The following is a 17,128-nucleotide window of genomic DNA, read 5'->3' on the forward strand; positions in this document are numbered from 1 at the left end:
CACAGTAAAGTCGTGTTTAATTAACCCACAGTAACACACAGCAGCAGCTCAGGAACAGGAAGTGAAGGAAACTGTTCTTTGTTTCAACACAGCTTTACTGTGGAATATGTAAAATACATAAATACATGACAGAACAGCCAACATCATTAATCTCAGACGATGGTGACGTCTCATCATCAGTGTCCAGCAGAGACACCATGTTTCTAAAGAACCAATACAGTTTGTGTTTTGAGTTTCATTCTCAAGGCTGAGTGGTTTTCATGCAGTAAAAACCTGGAGTCGTCAGGTTTGTGTCGCCTCCAGCTTCAGGTTCGCTCTCACCGCTGAAACCTGAAGCTCCCCTCCTCCACGTCGGCTGGAGGTTTTGTTACTTTTGTTTTCTCTTGATGTTCTTTGTCATTTTCACCAACAAGCGGAGACGGTTTGACAAGGAGAGGAGAGATCATGGTTTCAGGTGCTGCAGAAACCGGCAGGAGCCTGTTTGTGGGCAGAGGGGTTTTCCGGCTGAACACTCTGACTCCGTTTCCCCTCTGAAGCACCACCAGCAGATCCCGGCTCAGACCACCACCTTTGACTGTACAAATCATTTCAGTTTTCAAATGAAAACATCTCCAGCTTTGTTTCTCTGAGTCACACGCATTTTACCAGATGTTACCACATAAACATTCTTTTATGTTTAGGTAACATCTAACTGCACGTATTCAGTGTTGGTCACCACAATGTCTTGTCTGAGGTCTAACAAACACGTCGAATCTGTTTCAGTTCCCATGAAACCTTCATGAAATATTAGAAAAATATCAGAGACGACAGTGACTGAAAACATACCCGCTCAATTCAGCCTTCGATTAGCTCTTAGAATTGTTTGTTTATTCAATATTATTTTCTCATTTTTATGGTGATAATAATAATAATAATAATTGTTATCATTATTATTTAATTTATTTATTCTGTCTTTTATATTTGTCAGAGCACTTTGAGTTGCATTCTGTGTAGGAAAAGTGCTATATAAATAATGTTTATCATTATTATTATTATTAATATTATTATTATTAAAAGCAGAGTTTTATGTCTCCACGCCGGCAACTGCTCGTTTTCAGTTTGTCCATCCGTCTCGTTCTCGTCATGTCTCAGTAACACCTCGAGGAAACTTCTTCAAATTTGGCACAAACATTCACTTGGACTCAAGGATGAACTAATTAGAATTCGGTGGTCACAGGTCAAAGGTCACTGTGACCTCACAAAATACATTTTTGGCCATAACCTACAAATTCATACAGTAATTATGACACAAAACAACTAAAATGTCTAACAGGATAAAATGAAGTGATGACATTTTATATCCAAAAGGTCAAAGGTCAACTTCACTGTGACATCATAATGTTCTGGTCATTATTCAGTGCTGTAAAGCAGATTGCTGTAACTTGGTTGGTTGGTGGAGGAAACAACCAGCAGGAGGTGACTTTCAGGTGGTGCGTTGTTTACGTCGTCTTTACTCACTGTCAGTCTTCTCGAATTACCTTCGTCAACAGGATCACGCTCACACACAAGAGCTGACAAAACAGGGACTCATGTCGCTCCTGCAGCAGCAGCGGTCAGACCCTTTAACTGTCGGGGCGTCGCTCTGCTGCCTGTGTTGAAGCGTCTGGATCTGCTCTAATTATCCTCAGCCTGTTCAGACCAGACCTGACTGTCCTCAGGTCAGTGTCCTATGAGGTCTGCTTGTCGTTTGAGCTGATTTCTCTGTCTCTGGTATGAAACCGATGTCCTGTCTTCAGTTACACTTTTACATGGTTGTAGTTTCCTGAAGGTTTAATGATGAGTTTAATAATTTGGGGTGAATATGAAAACATTTAATAACCCAGAGAGAAAGGTATCAGATGCTGATGGAAAGAATACAATTCAACATGTGTGAGTTTCTGGGATGAATGAAAATGAACTCAGGTTTAAATGAGGCAGTTATTTCAAGGAAATTTCTATTTTCCCTACATTTAAGTCTCTCTAAGAAATTATTGTTAAATTTCAGACCTGTAGTTAAATATTGTAACCAGACACTTTATTTATTCAACATTTCACCAAAGCCCTGATCTGAGTGTTTCAGTCTCAGTTTCAGTCCAACCACAGACAGGACTGAACCTCGGTCCTGAACTTAATGTCACCTGACCACCTCCCAGTGATCGCAGGTGAGGGACAGGTGAGGGACAGGTGCTGAGGACAGACAGGAAGGTGAGGCCTGAAGGTTGAGGGTTTCTTCTCTGTGTTTCTGATGGACATTAGGACCCAGTGGAAACAGTCACTGGTCTGAAGTCTGCTGCTTTAGGAGACTCAGGAAATGCATCTCAAATTACTGCCTCCCCCTCGACCACCCCTCCCTTCCTGAACCATGAGTGTGTGTGTGTGTGTGTGTGTGTGTGTGTGTGTGTGTGTGTGTGTGTGTGTGCAGTCAGACATGGAGGAAGAGGTCGTAGGGATTGATTAGCTCAGTCTCAGAGAGGTCGAGCTGCAGCAGCAGTTTGTTCTTCTCATCTGAGCTTCATGGTAAAACGTGAAGAGCTGGATGTTGATGATGTCATTGACCTTCTGACCTTTTCTGTCCTACGCTGTGTGTTTAGTGTCGGTCTGAGTCATTAGTACTATATAATGTTATTATATACTGTATATATATATTATTATACTGTTATTCTACTATTATTATTATCACATACTGTTACTATTACTATATATTATATATATATATATATATATATTACTATATACTGTAATTAACAGTAACATAACCCTCTTACCATCAGTATTTTTACCATCATCTTGCCGCTGCACCTGATCTACCTACTTATCTTGTGTTTTTTAAGTGTCCTTGTTCCATTCTGTATTTTTATTCTATTTTTTTCTACCTCAGTATTTTATTCTGTTGTATTTTTTGTATTCAAATACACCAGACTGCTATGACAACGTAATTTCCCTTCAGGGATGAATAAAGTCATCTATCTATCTATCTATCATCTATCTACTGTGGGATGACATGTGCTGCAGATGTTCATGGTCCCCAGAGGATGGAGTCACATGGGTTTTCACTGTGAGCCTGTCGCCATGCTAACGTTAGCACTTAGCAAATCCCTCCACAGCTTCTGGGGGATAAATGATCTGGATGTTGTTTGTTCTCTTCAACACTTTCTCTCAGCTGAACAACAGTTTGTGCTGAGGTCTGAGTGTGAGTGAATACAGCAAATTAATATCATAACACATATTTCTTCACTTTAAATGGTCTAAAACCAACTGGAGACTAATTGTGTCACAGCGGTGCGACGACAATGTCCCGTTCCAAAGACTCCGTCAGGTGGATCCTTCGTGGCCCAACATATCCCAAGATTCATTGCACGCTGGTTATGAAAATAATATGTCAGAAAACCACAGTGACAAAGAGCCTGAGGATCACACTGTTAATTGTAAGTATTGGGTTCAACAGTTAATGGTACAACTGTTAAAAACCAGGGCTGTAAAACCTCAAGTTTTTATGAAAAGATGCTTCGTGTTGTCGAGGTTGCTAGGCAACAGGAGCCACACTTTGCATCGCAACGGTAAGGGCGGGAACAGCCGATGATGCAAAATCCTCCATAGACCAGACCGGCTCATTTCGGCTGAGCCTTCGGCGTCTACGACGGCGTCCTCAGAAGGATGAGGGCCCTGAGCTGTGAGGCTGCAGGTGTGAGTCAAACACAGCGATCATCAGAGACTGAGGCTGCATCTTGTCTGAACATCCACACGCGTGTATATGTAGAAGAAGTCACACTGGTTTAAGTTTCCTCCAGCGAATCCAGTGTTTGATCAGCAGCCTGTGGAGGGAGGAGACAATAAAGAATCAACAGCTGCTGGTTCTGAGGACGGACAGGATCTGAAACATGACACATCACATGTTGATAAAAAAAACCACACTGACCTGTTAAACCCGCGAGTCTGACGTTTCTTTATTTTCTTTAAACAGGTTTAAAATGAGTCACAAACACATCACAGAGACGTTTCCTCCCAATCAAAGGCCTTTTTTACGTCATATAAATATGTGATAATGTATGTGTTGCTCTGTTTCTGCTGCCGGATCAGATCATCAATCTGCTCGTGTCCGTCAGCACTTTCACTGCTCTGATTCACAGTCAGGCCTCCAACATCTCACAGGGGGTTTTTATGCTTCTGTTTTCAGATCGAATGTGAAGCTGTGGAGAAAAACAGGAAGTGTGCAGAGTGATCTTGGCCAGCCGACATGTTTCAGAGGCTGCGGGCCGTCTCCTCGCTCGCTCCACACAAACACACCAGCACTTCCTCATTCTTCACATTTCCGCCCTGAAGCCAACGAACGGCAAATATTTGTTTTTATCCTGAACGCAGCCTGACTGCTGCTGCTGCTGGAGCGAGTGTGAGTTCACATGTAGAAAAAAAAATTCACATGTTTCTCACAAGTATTTCACAAGAAATGATTCAGTTCTTTGGAACAGGACACACTGAGGCAGGTTCCTGACGGTGGCGCTGGAGCGAAGCTGTAGTGTGCGCTCTGTCAGGTCCGTTCATTAGACGTACAGGTGGCGCTCTCCTCGTCAGGCTAACAGGCCAACAATGAATCCTGTGACTTCTTGATGACTTTTTGGAACTTTAAACTGACGTGTGACTCAAATGTTGCTTCATTTTTCCTTCAGTGGCTCCAAAGCTGCAGAACCAAAGAGTGATTTTTCCTTCTCCAACTGGGTTTAAGGGCTCAAACCCTCCCCCACCACCTCCACCTCCAAAAGAATGACCACAAAGAGACAAAAAACATGACTAAAAGGAAATGAAAATTCAGAAGATTCACTATGACTCCAAACAGACAGAAATCTCTACAGACAGACAAAATTTAAATGTAATCATGTGGCAGTTTTATTCAAGGCGATTTATGTGTGAAGGAAAACCACAATGACCATAGAGATGTAAAACAACCAAACAAACAATCTATGTGGAGTTACACACATCAGGTATTTATTGATATAACCCATACAGAATATTTAAAGCTGTTCTCTGGACCCCATTCAACCGGTTCTAAACCCAGCTCTGAATAAAAAGAAAACTTAGAGGAGTCAGAAAAACAAACTGTTTTTCTTTTATTGACCTGTGATGAGGGGTGAGACATCACTTGGTTTTAGGGTTTTCGGGGTTTAAGGGTTTAAGGGTTTAAGGATTTAAGAATTTAAGGGTTTAAGGGTACAGTTAAGGCTTCGGTCTGCTTCAAACGAGCTGGTTGGTGCAGTCCAACTGTCTCTGTCAGGGCTGAAATCTTTGTGTCTCTGTAACATGAAACTCACACATGTGGAAACTACACAGCCTCTCCTGAGGTCGGTCAGATCACCTGCAGCCTCTGAGATCTCGTGATGCTTCGCTCCTCCAGAGAGCTCACCTGTACACCAGGAGGCCCGAATGCCCCCAATAATCACTGACTGATTTCTAATCAATCAGCCAGTTCTTCAACCAAACTGTTGGTTTAATGGTTTTAATATTGACGCGAAAGGAAACTTTCTCAGAAATAATCTGTTGTTTTTTCCTCTTGTGTCAAGAAAATGTGATTTTTCCCGGACTGACAAACAGTAGCTGTTGTGTTCATGTTGTGTTAATGTTTGTGTATTTGTTAGGATTCATTCACTTCCCTCGCCCTTCATCCCCCTCCTCCTCCTCCTCCTCCTCCTCCTCCTCCTCCTGCAGTCAGGACTCCATGTATGGTCTGAGGGGAAACTTTTCAAACCTCCAGCCACCAGAAAGCCTCCAGCAGGGAGTGACTCTGCTCCCCGGAGTGTCAGAGGGCGAGTCCTGTATTTTTAGAAACGCAGACTTACTGCCCATTATGAAAGAGGGCGTGTGTGTGTTTGTGTGTGTTTTTCTCTGACAGTGACAGATGGATCATCATGTCTCTTCATGTTTGTTGAAGCCTGATTCGTTGGCTGAATCAGCTCCTGGAAACTTCAAGGAGATTCAAAAACCTGCCTCTTTTTTACAAACAGTAACTAAGAACTGTACAAACCACATTTACTCTACTCGAAGTATTTCTGTTGTCAGAGACGCTCTGCTTGTCCTCCACCAGATCTCAGTCAGAAAAGTTGTATTTTGAATTTGTAGCTTCAGATTCCTTTCTCCTTTCCTCCTCAGTATTTTGTTTCTTCTGTCGCTGACGTGAAAGGAGGGAAATTCCCTAAAGTGGAGATTAACAATAGTATCATGCAGTAGATAGGAGGTTTTCCTGTGACATACACACCAGAGCCGCTCTGACTGAAGCACTTTCTTTGTGTCTCACTGCAGATACTTGTTTACTTTTGTAACCACATGAGAAACGTTTCCATGAACCTGTTTCCACACAGAGATGAAACTGGACAGATTCAGAGGATCTGAGGTGAGGGTTTCTGCCGTTACAGGTTCGTTATCAGCAGCTTTCATTTCCTCAAATCCAACAAGAAGTCAGCAGAGAGCGGAGCGAGGCTCTGAGAACATCTGATTACATGCACACACACACGGCTATATATATTTATATAAATATATATATATAATATATAAGCACTGACTGCAGTCTAATGTTTTAAAGTGATTGCTCAGGACGTCTCGTTGAGATCAAGAGGAGGAAACACTGCTCCTCCACTGGTCTCTGGGTAGAAAACAGGTTTCAGTTCCTCTGGGGCCCCGAACACAAACAGCTAGTTCAACGAGGTTTGGACGTTCATGTCTTACAGTACAGATGAAGCTACGGCCAGCAGCCACTTAGCTTAGCTTAGCTTAGTTTATCTGATATTAACTTAGCTTAGTTTAGCTTAGCTTAGTTTTTCTAAATTTAGCTCCTTTGATTCTGTATGGCCTTTATGTGTGTGTGTGTGTGTGTGTGTGTGTGTGTGTGTGTGTGTGTGAGTGTGTGTGTGTACTTGTACTTGCTGCATAGTAAGGACCAAAAAAGTATTTTACTAACAGAGTGAGGACATTTTGGGAAAGTGAGGACATTTTGGCCGGTCCTCACTTTTTGAGACACCTTCGAATCACATGTTGAGGGTTAAGACTTGGTTTTAGAGTTATGGTTAGAATTAGGTTTAGGTTAAGGTTAGGGTCAGGGTCAGGGTTAGGCACTCAGGTGTGATGGTTAAGGTTAGGGTAAGGGGCTAGGGAATGCATTATGTCAATGAGTGTCCTCACAAAGATGGAAGTACAAGTATGTGTGTGTGTGTGTGTGTTATCGGGATATTTCCATACCATAGTAGTTTAGCTTAGTTCAGGGAGGAGGTGTTTCCATAGCAAAGTCGTTTTTCTTAGCCTAGCTTAACTTAGCTTAGTTTAGCTTAGTTAAGTTTATTTTAGCTTAGTCCCTTTGATATTGGATGGCCTTTATGTGTGTGTGTGTGTGTGTGTGTGTGTGTGTGTGTGTGTGTGTGGTAGGTGGGTTATCAGGGGGAGCTTAGTTTAGTTTTGGAGGTAGACATTTCCATACCATATTAGATTATTCAATTCAATTCAATTCAATTCAGTTTTATTTGTATAGCACCAAATCATAATCTACATTATCTCAAGGCACTTTACAGGGTCAGGTCAAGACCTTACTTTGTTACAGAGAAAAACCCAACAGTTCCCACAACGAGCAAGCGCTTAGTGACAGGGGGGAGGAAAAACTCCCTTTAACAGGAAGAAACCTGCAACAGAACCGGGCTCAGGGTGGACGGCCGTTTTATCTTGTTTTACCTCATCTTAGATTAGTTTAGCTTAACTTAGTTTATCTTAGTTCAGCTTAGTCTAGTTAATCTTTGCTTAGTTTATCTTATCTTAGCATACCTACTGGAAACAGAGGAAAAAAGGTAAAAAGATTTCAGCCAAGAATTAGTGCAGCTGGTAACCACCTGTAAAACTCTGTGGTTTTCATGCAGATTAAACAAATGTCGCTGTGACTATGATAAATATAAATTCACATCATATATATGATGAATATAATGTATTCATCAGTCAGCTGTAGAGCTTTACTCATGTAACTCCCATCAAGTAATAGAATAAATGTATTTCCCAAAATGTTGAACCATTCCTTTAAAAAAAATATACATTGTACAAGTGACCTCTGACCTCCAGCAGTAATCTGAGTAAACAAACCACAAATTTATATGAACCAGAAGTAAAAGTCTGATGCAGCTGATGCATCGGCCCAAATTTGTGTAACATGAACATCCACAGCAGGGGTGGTAGAAATGTGTGTCGTCCAACAGGAACCAAAAACCACACTCCTCTGTCCCTCTGGAAGACATAGAGTTCATTTGAAAGTGAAAAACCTGAAACCAGATCAGAATCCAGATCCATCCTGAGCTCTGACTCCACTCCGGGTGTTCCAGTCCTCCCGCTCGGCCTGTTCCTCCAGCCGCCATTTCAGGAGCTGCAGAGGCCTTTTCTGTCATGGAAGAACAAAAGCAGCTCTGTCTTTGTCTGCAGCTTCACATTCACATGCAGCATTTACATTTACAGACGTGCAACCGCTCTCACACCCGGTCCACACACACACACACACACACACACACACACACTCGATGAGAGACAAAACAGCAGCAGGGCTTTTAAATTATTGAAACACTTTAACATGTGGCTGAAAATTCATGAGTGGAAAGGTCAGCCAGACACACACTCTGGACACACACACTCTGGACACACACACTCTGGACACACACACTCTGGACACACACACTCTGGACATGTGTTGGTGTGTGTCTGCCGGCACTTTTCCGTCTCCGCATCATATTTATGCAGGAGGTTTTTACTGGACTTTTATTCTGAAAATTCCTAACATTTCCAAAACTACAATAACAATCTGTTTTCCTGTGTCCTGTTCATGACGCTTGGACTTCTTAACTATCTCAGATGTGACCATGAAAATATTTAACTGGACCTAAAAAATCAGCTTTTCTTGACTGAAACAGTCTTTAATGCACGACAGTATTTTTTTACATCTGTAGTTTCTCTGGCTTGATCAGAAATGTTCCTGCAGGGACTGAGGGAGTTTGACATTGTTCCCATGTGGAGTTTGTTAAAATCTAAAATTCCCTTTCTAACCTGAATCCACCTCAGATTTTACACCAGAGTAAATCATGGGAGAAAAAAGGAAAAGCTCTTTACTACTATGGTATGGAAACGCCCCCCTCCCTCCCATAAACCCCCGTCCACACACACACACACACACACACACTCATACACATAAAGGCCATCCTGTATCAAAGGAGTGTTTGATGTCAGTCGGTGTGGGCCGGCTGGGTTGGTGGGTGGGGGTTTGGGAGGGGACAGACAGACGACAGCAGATCGGGGGGGGGCATGGTAAACAGCAGGAATACCAAACCTACACTGCTGAAATACACTGAATGGTAACACTGTACTTTAACCCACACATGCATTTAGAAAGAGAGCGTGACAGAAGAGCCCGGAGGCCTGGGGGCGACACCTGGAGGCTGCAGCCGTCAGCACAGGCAGGACGGAGGCTGGAGCTGCATCCACATGATGGAGCTCAGAACATAAAACACACCATGGATAGTTGGAGTCATTTTTATTCTCCTGCTGTGTGGAGAGACAGTGACACAGTGTTCACACCTTCATGTTGGGAGATGCACACAAAATATTTAAAAGGTGCATTTGGTTTTTATGTCTGGTCAAAATGTTCTGGAGGAGACTTGGACTCATGAAATCAGAACTAACTCCACCAAAGTGTTGAAAAAGTTTTTGGTGATTGTCTCCACACCGTCCACACAGAGGAAGAATGTATTATGTGCTCAGACGCAGGACCTGGTCCAGGTTCAGGAAAGCTGCTGATCTGTTTCTTTTATGAGCAGTTCCCTGAAACAAGATCTTTCCCTGACACCGAAAGTGTTTTGTGACATAAACCTGATCATATTTCTGTGCGTGACTGAAAACATGGTCCAGGGAACAGCTGACAGAGCTGCTGGGGAAGACACCTGCTTTATCGACTGACTCAGGCTGCTGATGGATTGAGGATTTTGTCCCTGTCTCTTCCACAGGAGGAGGAGGAGGAAGAGGAGGAGGAGGAAGAGGAGGAGGAGGAGGAGGAGGAGGAGGAGGAGGAGGAGGAGGAGGAGCAGGAGCAGTTACCACCACCGGCAGTCCACTCAGTCTACACATGAACATGTGAGTCCTGTTTGTCGTAAACTCTTCTTATATAATGGAAATGTAATATATGCACATATATTGAATTTCTGTATATGAAATATAGGCAAAGGTGAGGCAAATGTATTTGTATCATCACACACAGAGTTGATTCAATGTGCTAAACAGAAAATAAAAGAAACATAAAAAAGCATAAAAAGCATAATAAGAAAACATATATACTTAATACAATTTATAATTAATAAAGAATAATTATATGTATAATTATATTGTTAAAATTTATGATTTCAATGTGTTATACCATATAAAAAATCATCATATACATATACATATTATACATATTATATTTTTTAATTTATGTATATATACAAATGGGAATTTCATTTTATATATGTGATAACAGTATATTTCCTAATATGTTACGTATATGGCCTTTGATATAGGGACACACTGCCTCGCTCTGACTTATATAATTATTCTCTAATATAATATAATATAATATAATTATTATCTCTGCTGTAAATGTTTAGAATCTGGATGTTTGTCATGTGAAGAGGCTGCTGTGTTTCCACAGTAATAAACCTCTCTGTCACTGAACTTATAATATGTGAATTATAATGATAATATATAAATGAATAATACATAGAAATAAGATCAGCTGTCAACAGATCCATCTCCATGACAACAGACCAAACCCCCTCTGCTGTGATTCAGGTGAAAGCTCCAGAAAACAGCAGTAAGTTCACTTTGAGTTGAGTGACTGTTTTGTCACAAACCAATAAAATAAAAAGATTTTAATGACACAGATTTAAATGATTCAGACCAAACAATTAATCAATATACTGAGAAAATTGGCAGATTGGTTGATAATGAAAACAGCGGTCAGTTGCAGCCCTAATGATGATGATGATGATGATGATGATGATAATGCCCTGACTCTGGCCCTGGCCCCCCCCCCCACAGACCCACAGACTTTGATGGCCTCTCCTGCTGGGCGGGTGAGGTCTCCATGTGTTTGCAGACTCTCTGGTTGACTTTACTCCCAGCAGCTCTGCAGACTGTCACAGAATAATCTGCAACGTGTCTGTGACGCTAAAGCGGCAGCGACGGTGGATTTTAATGAGCGTAAATAAACATGAAAGGAGCCGTTCAAAGACAAGTCTGGTGATTTTTACTCTTCTCACCAAATCCAGTGTCTCCTCCTACAAAGTCCCGTCACAGGTTTGATTCCTCTGAGACACAGAACTCCATCTCCGCCCCTGTGTGAGGGTCGCCATCAATCGGAAACGTCCACGTTTCTGTGGCTGGGGAGTCGCCTTCGTCCCCCAAAGTGCAGTTCATCCCCCTGGGTGGTGTTCATCACCGTGAACACACACACTGTACTTCACACTGACACACACACTGTCCTGCTGCCACCAAATACTCACTGGAGCAGCAAATGTGGATTAATCCACCACCGAAAATAGTCCCCAACAAACTCACTATTTGTTTGATAAGACCAGGTCAGACCCCCGTGTCCGGTCGGACCCCCGTGTCCAGTGTCAGCTGGTTCCAGCTCGTCACTGTTTGCCTCCTCTGTGCTCACACATACAGAATCTTAATACAGATGAATTCACAGTGAAGCTGTTCTCACTGACGTGTTCGTCCAGCGTGGCCCGTTAAGACGACATGTTAACCACCACTTGTTACTCAAGGGTTACTTCCTGTTTGCAGCTCTGACTATGACATCATAGCAGCATGGAGATGTCTTCAGTGGGAGCTGTCATCAAACAGTTATAATAACTTCCTTCTCCACTGAGTTTGGCCGTTCAGCCACAGACACGCCGTCCAATGAAAACTCACAGTTTTCACATTGAGGCGTCACCAGGGTCTGAGGTGGGTGTGGTCAACCTGCGAGGAGGCGTGCATGACGCTCTGAAACATTACGTTTCCTGTTGCCACGAGGTGGCGCTATGATTAGAACTGGATCTTGGCAGGTAAACGTCTTCAGACCTGGACTCTCATCAAACATATAAAGTGAGGGACAGTTTGGACGATCTGTGCTGGAGTTATAGCAACTTCCAAATAAAAACTTAAGAGCTTTGCTATTTAGCTTCACAAAGAAAAACTGAACAAATATAATGTTGATTCTGAAGGAGGAGTTCATTAAAGTATGACATCTGTAAAAAACAAATATGGCGCCAAAATGGTGCAGTAAAAACAAAGTGGCTGACTTCCTGTTGTGTTGGCTTCTTTGTAAGTCTCAGTGTGTTACATGTGCCCTCTGAATCACACATGTGTAGGTGAAACTTTCGAGGGAGAACTGTCGAATCTACTTCACCTCACCCATAAAATACATAAATGTCCAGCAGGCCGGTTCAGGTGTGTCGGGTTCAGGTGTTTTTGAGTATATTTAGGCCCAAAGAGGGTCCTCACAGCGCTCACTGCTCGGGCCCTAACTACCTGACTGATCCTTAAACTATAAACACACATCACTACCCAGTACTGTGTGTGTGTGTGTGTGTGTGTGTGTGTGTGTGTGTGTGTGTGTGTGTGATTTACACTCTGCCCACAGGAATGTTTCTGACACGGTGGCCCTGACTCCACAGCAGCTGTTTGACGCATCATTTCCACCTTAAATCAGACATGTTAATGGAAGTGGAAATACTCGAGGGCCGGGTGAGAATTGGTGTGAGTCCAGCTCAAGTTGAGGCTTGAGCTTCACAGACACAGCCGATCAATCTCCACATTGTATATGAAACATGTTTACCCAGAGTCACACCACAGTGACCCTCATCTAATCCCCCCCTCCCCCGAGGCTTCTTAATATTAGACTTTCGGAGCTGTGTGGCTGTAATATGATGTGCAGCTGTTAATTACACATACAACAAAATGAATCAATAAATACGTCGGAGGCTGTGAAGTGTGACAGCAGGACAGAAAAAACTAACCACAAACAAAACCCGTGTCCTGATTCAGGGGCTGCGTCCTTCGAGGGACAACGGCGAAGGCCGAACCGTCTGGCTACAGAGGATTTTTGTTTGCATCAGCAGCTGTGCCCGCCTTTACCTTGGTGTCGCAAAGTGCGGCTCCTGTCACTCAGCAAACTTAACAGCACGTTATTCTTTTTATTTTGTTTTTTCAAAGACCTGAGATTTTAAGGCCCTTGGTTTCACAGCTTCACTGTTAGCTGTTGGACTGAGCTGATATTTACGTGTAACAGTCTTTGGGCTCTGTGTTTGCTGCCGCATTGTTTTCACACCCTCGTATTGAGTCGTGGGATAGGTGGGGCCACGAAGGATCCACCTGATGGAAATTAAGGCCATATTTCTTGGTCAGAGTTGAAGGAGCCTTTGAAACAGATCAGCCCCGTCAAGCCGCCGTGACGCAGTCAGTCTTCAAGTGCAGCCTCTGAAGGACGCGGCCCCTGAACCAGGACACAGCTGTAGCCTACCTGAGCTGAACACAGCTGCTGAACACCCACAGGTATGGACATATTTTCTGTTTCACTGAGGGATCTCTGTCCCTGCAACAGCAGATTAGATTAATGACTGAATAAAACAGAAGAACAGGAGTCACTGGAGAGCAGGAGAGTTCACAGGCCAACTGCAGTTTACATTATTTTTCTAGTCCACTTAAAAAAAGAGTTAATTGACTGTTCATGCATACTTTAAGGAATCTAGGAAATATTTATATGGTGTTAATAATACATAATACTAGTTGGAAACTAGCTAACTTTAGTTAGCTCAACTGTAGCTTAAAGCAAAGGTGAGAAACTCGCTAAAATTAGTTAATTAAACTGTAGCTTAAGGCTAAAGTTAGAGACTCTGACATTAGTTCACTGATGTTTAGTGAGTTCTGGGGTCATTTAATAAACGTACACCCATTAATAAAACTGTAAACCATGTACAAATGGCACCAATAATTACCAGCACCTGCACACACACACACACACACACACACACACACACTGTCACAACAAAAGGAGAAAACATGGTTTACATCCAGTGAGACAGCAGCTGCAAGTGTTTACTTTCTATAAACCAGAGTTTAGCTTTTCAAACACACAGGGAACAGTGATAATATTTTCATTAAAGCTCCACACAGTCTAAAGGTAGATGTCCATGTGTTTGTGATTATAAAGCAGCCGTCAGGACTTCTGCAACTTTGTGATGTCACAACAAAGCAGTCACTGCTCTCAGCCACACCCCAAGCCCCGCCCACCTGGACCCACCATCCAACCTTGTAGGATTTGGTTTCTTCTGAAATCTGCTATATTTTTATTGGATCACTCAGAAAACAGTTGGCCAATCAGAGGAAAGGATCAGAGCCTCCGGGTGAAACTGTGGATTTCTGAACTAAATTTAGTGTTAGAGCTAAAAAAGTTTGGTTTAACTGCGTCATCCAAGGTGATGCAGTTAAAGCCTCATTTCTGAGGTTATTCAGCCGGTGTGCATGTATCTGTGGCTGTTGACTGGCCTGAGTTGTGACTGTTCTGTTTCTTCTATGAACTCGCTCAGGATTTAGTTTATTGTTGTGGATAAAATCAGCCAGAGTGATGCTGCTCCACCCCTCTGTTCTCCACCAGAACACCGACTACTCACTGTGTGGTGCCCCCCCCCCCAGGACACATCATTAACCCGAGGCTGTTCTGGTCTCAGAGACGCTGAGTGTGACCACCAGAGGGCAGCACATCCACCCTCCACTGCTGCTGCTGCTACTGTGAGTACTACTACTGCAACTACTGCAGTACTGCAACTACTGCAGTACTGCAGTGTGAATATCACTGTCAATCAACTCATCTTTGATCAGTTATTTACATATTGACTTTAAATGTTTACGTTGAATGAAAACTTGCTGCCTGTTGTGAGGCTAATTTTAATAGAACAATAAGAACAGTTGACGTGTTTCACACTTTCAATTAAACTTTGACTGAAGACTGAGAAGCTCTGTAACACACAACTGTGTGTGTGTGTGTGTGTGTGTGTGTGTGTGTGTGTGTGTGTTTCCTCCTGTCTGTCTTTCTGCTGCCAGCAGATGGAGGCAGAGACTTGAACATGACTGAAACACAAGCTGGTGTTCAGTCTGTACACACACACACACACACACACACACACACACACACACACACACTGTTGATGAGCAGCTGGAAGAAAGAAATGTAATAAATAGAGGACAGAGTGTCACATAACAACAAAAATAAGACACGTGGTATGATTTCATACGGGTCACATGACCTGACCTCGTGATTGTTAAATGTCTGAAAACCAGAGAACCTGAGTGAAAAGTGTCGATGAGACGTGAAATATTCTCATGTGATTTCTTGTATTTTGTACATGAAATATGTGAAAGTTACACTTTCAAAAACATATCACAGTTCTTCAAGATATAAAATCATAATTTATTTATAAAAAAACATTAGTTCACATTTTACATGAAGTAACATTATGTAATAGTAATAAATGGTTAATAAGACACTGTAGTTTAGTGTCTAAGCAGCTACAACATTTTAACTTGTTTATTGATATGAAGTATTGTTCCATGTGTTGTATCTTATTCCAGCTGTGTGTTCATATATTGTCGTTCGTCCTCTGTTGAGACGGCAGCTTCCACTCGTGTGTGTTACAAACCATTGAATACATGTTTCTGTGTTTATTGAATATAAATGCTCAATGTGCTATTGTCAAATAGGTATCTGTGATTATTGTTATATTGTTTTCACTGTATGAATTTATAGATACAAATTATTATTATTTTGTATTATGATTCATTTGTATTTAATGACAGAAATTAAGCCCCTCCCACCTCCAAACTTCAAACCACAGGACCGGACGCTGCTGTGATTGACAGCTCTGTTGACACAGGAACTTAAAATAGACAAAAACTAAAACTCTTGTCCATCACAGATGTTTGAAGCAGCTGATCAGGTCGATGTTTATGAATTTTTGATCACAGATACGAACTTCACACAGTGTGTATGAGTGAAGCACGTGTTTAAATATACTGAGTCTCTTGTTTCAAACATCAGTGATCGGATTTCAGAGCTGAGCAACATGAATCATCTTAATGAAATTATCACAGAGAGAGAAGAGCACTACACACTGACTGATGACATCATCATAACACATAACTGTCTGTGTGTGTGTGTGTGTGTGTGTGTGTGTGTGTCCATCTGCCTGCTGTAGGACTCTACAGAGATCAATAATTAAACACGACTAATGGGCTGAGAGCTGCAGCCAGGGACATCTGTCTGTGTGAGTGTGAGTGTGTGTGTGTGTGTGTGTGTGTGTGTGTGTGTGTGTGTGTGTGTGTGTGTGTGTGAGTGTGTGTGTGTGTAAACCAGACTGAGCATGCTCACTTCAGCTGTATCATAACGAGGTCAGAGCCTCAGTTTGACCTGCTGACCTCCAAACACACATCTGCTGAGATCAAGTTCAAATATTAATGTCACTGATGGTGACACACACATTAATATTAATATTAATATGAATATTAACACTGATGCTGGTGCACACACGTGTGCTGATACTAACATGATAAGGACATTTTAAAAAATGTAGGAGGGGGCTGAAGTTCAGGGAAAATCAGGGTTAAATTCTAATTACAATTTAAATTCACAGCCGTGTCAGCTCCTCCTAATGCTGGTAACCACCGAGCTATGCTAGCTGTTTACCCCGTGTCCAGTCTTTATGCTAAGCTAAGCTAACCGCATCCCGAGCCCAGCTGTGTACTGTGCACACAGACCGGCTCTGAGACGTCCACATGTGAGGGTGAGTTCACTTCAGCAGCTGATTTTCTCTCACATCTTCCTCTTTTCAAACCTGGGCTCAGTTTTCTTTTGCTTTTACTTTGAAGGACTCCTTGTAATGACACACTGATTCATCCATTTCCTGCAAACCTGCTTCATATTGTCTCTAAACCTCCTGAAGGATCAGTGACGACTGTGGACTCAGAGCGCTTCCCTCGTGTCAGCTGACTCTCTTCAAACCTCCTGACCTCACCTGAAACTCACACTCAGGTG

The 17,128-nt window shown here is 42.4% G+C and overlaps 1 long non-coding RNA gene across 1 annotated transcript; it reads left to right on the forward strand.

The window, feature by feature from the left end:
* Positions 1 to 10,080: 10,080 nt before the first annotated feature.
* Positions 10,081 to 15,035, forward strand: LOC139628868 (uncharacterized). Its single transcript, XR_011692871.1, has 3 exons — positions 10,081 to 10,149; positions 12,683 to 13,593; positions 14,696 to 15,035. It is a non-coding gene; the product is annotated as an uncharacterized lncRNA (long non-coding RNA).
* The last annotated feature ends 2,093 nt before the right edge of the window (positions 15,036 to 17,128 follow it).

The sequence above is a fragment of the Trachinotus anak genome, unplaced genomic scaffold, assembly GCF_046630095.1.
Source record: "Trachinotus anak isolate AG129_WGS33_773 ecotype Australia unplaced genomic scaffold, CSIRO_AGI_Tana_v1 ptg000012l, whole genome shotgun sequence".
NCBI classification, from domain to species: Eukaryota; Metazoa; Chordata; class Actinopteri; order Carangiformes; family Carangidae; genus Trachinotus; species Trachinotus anak.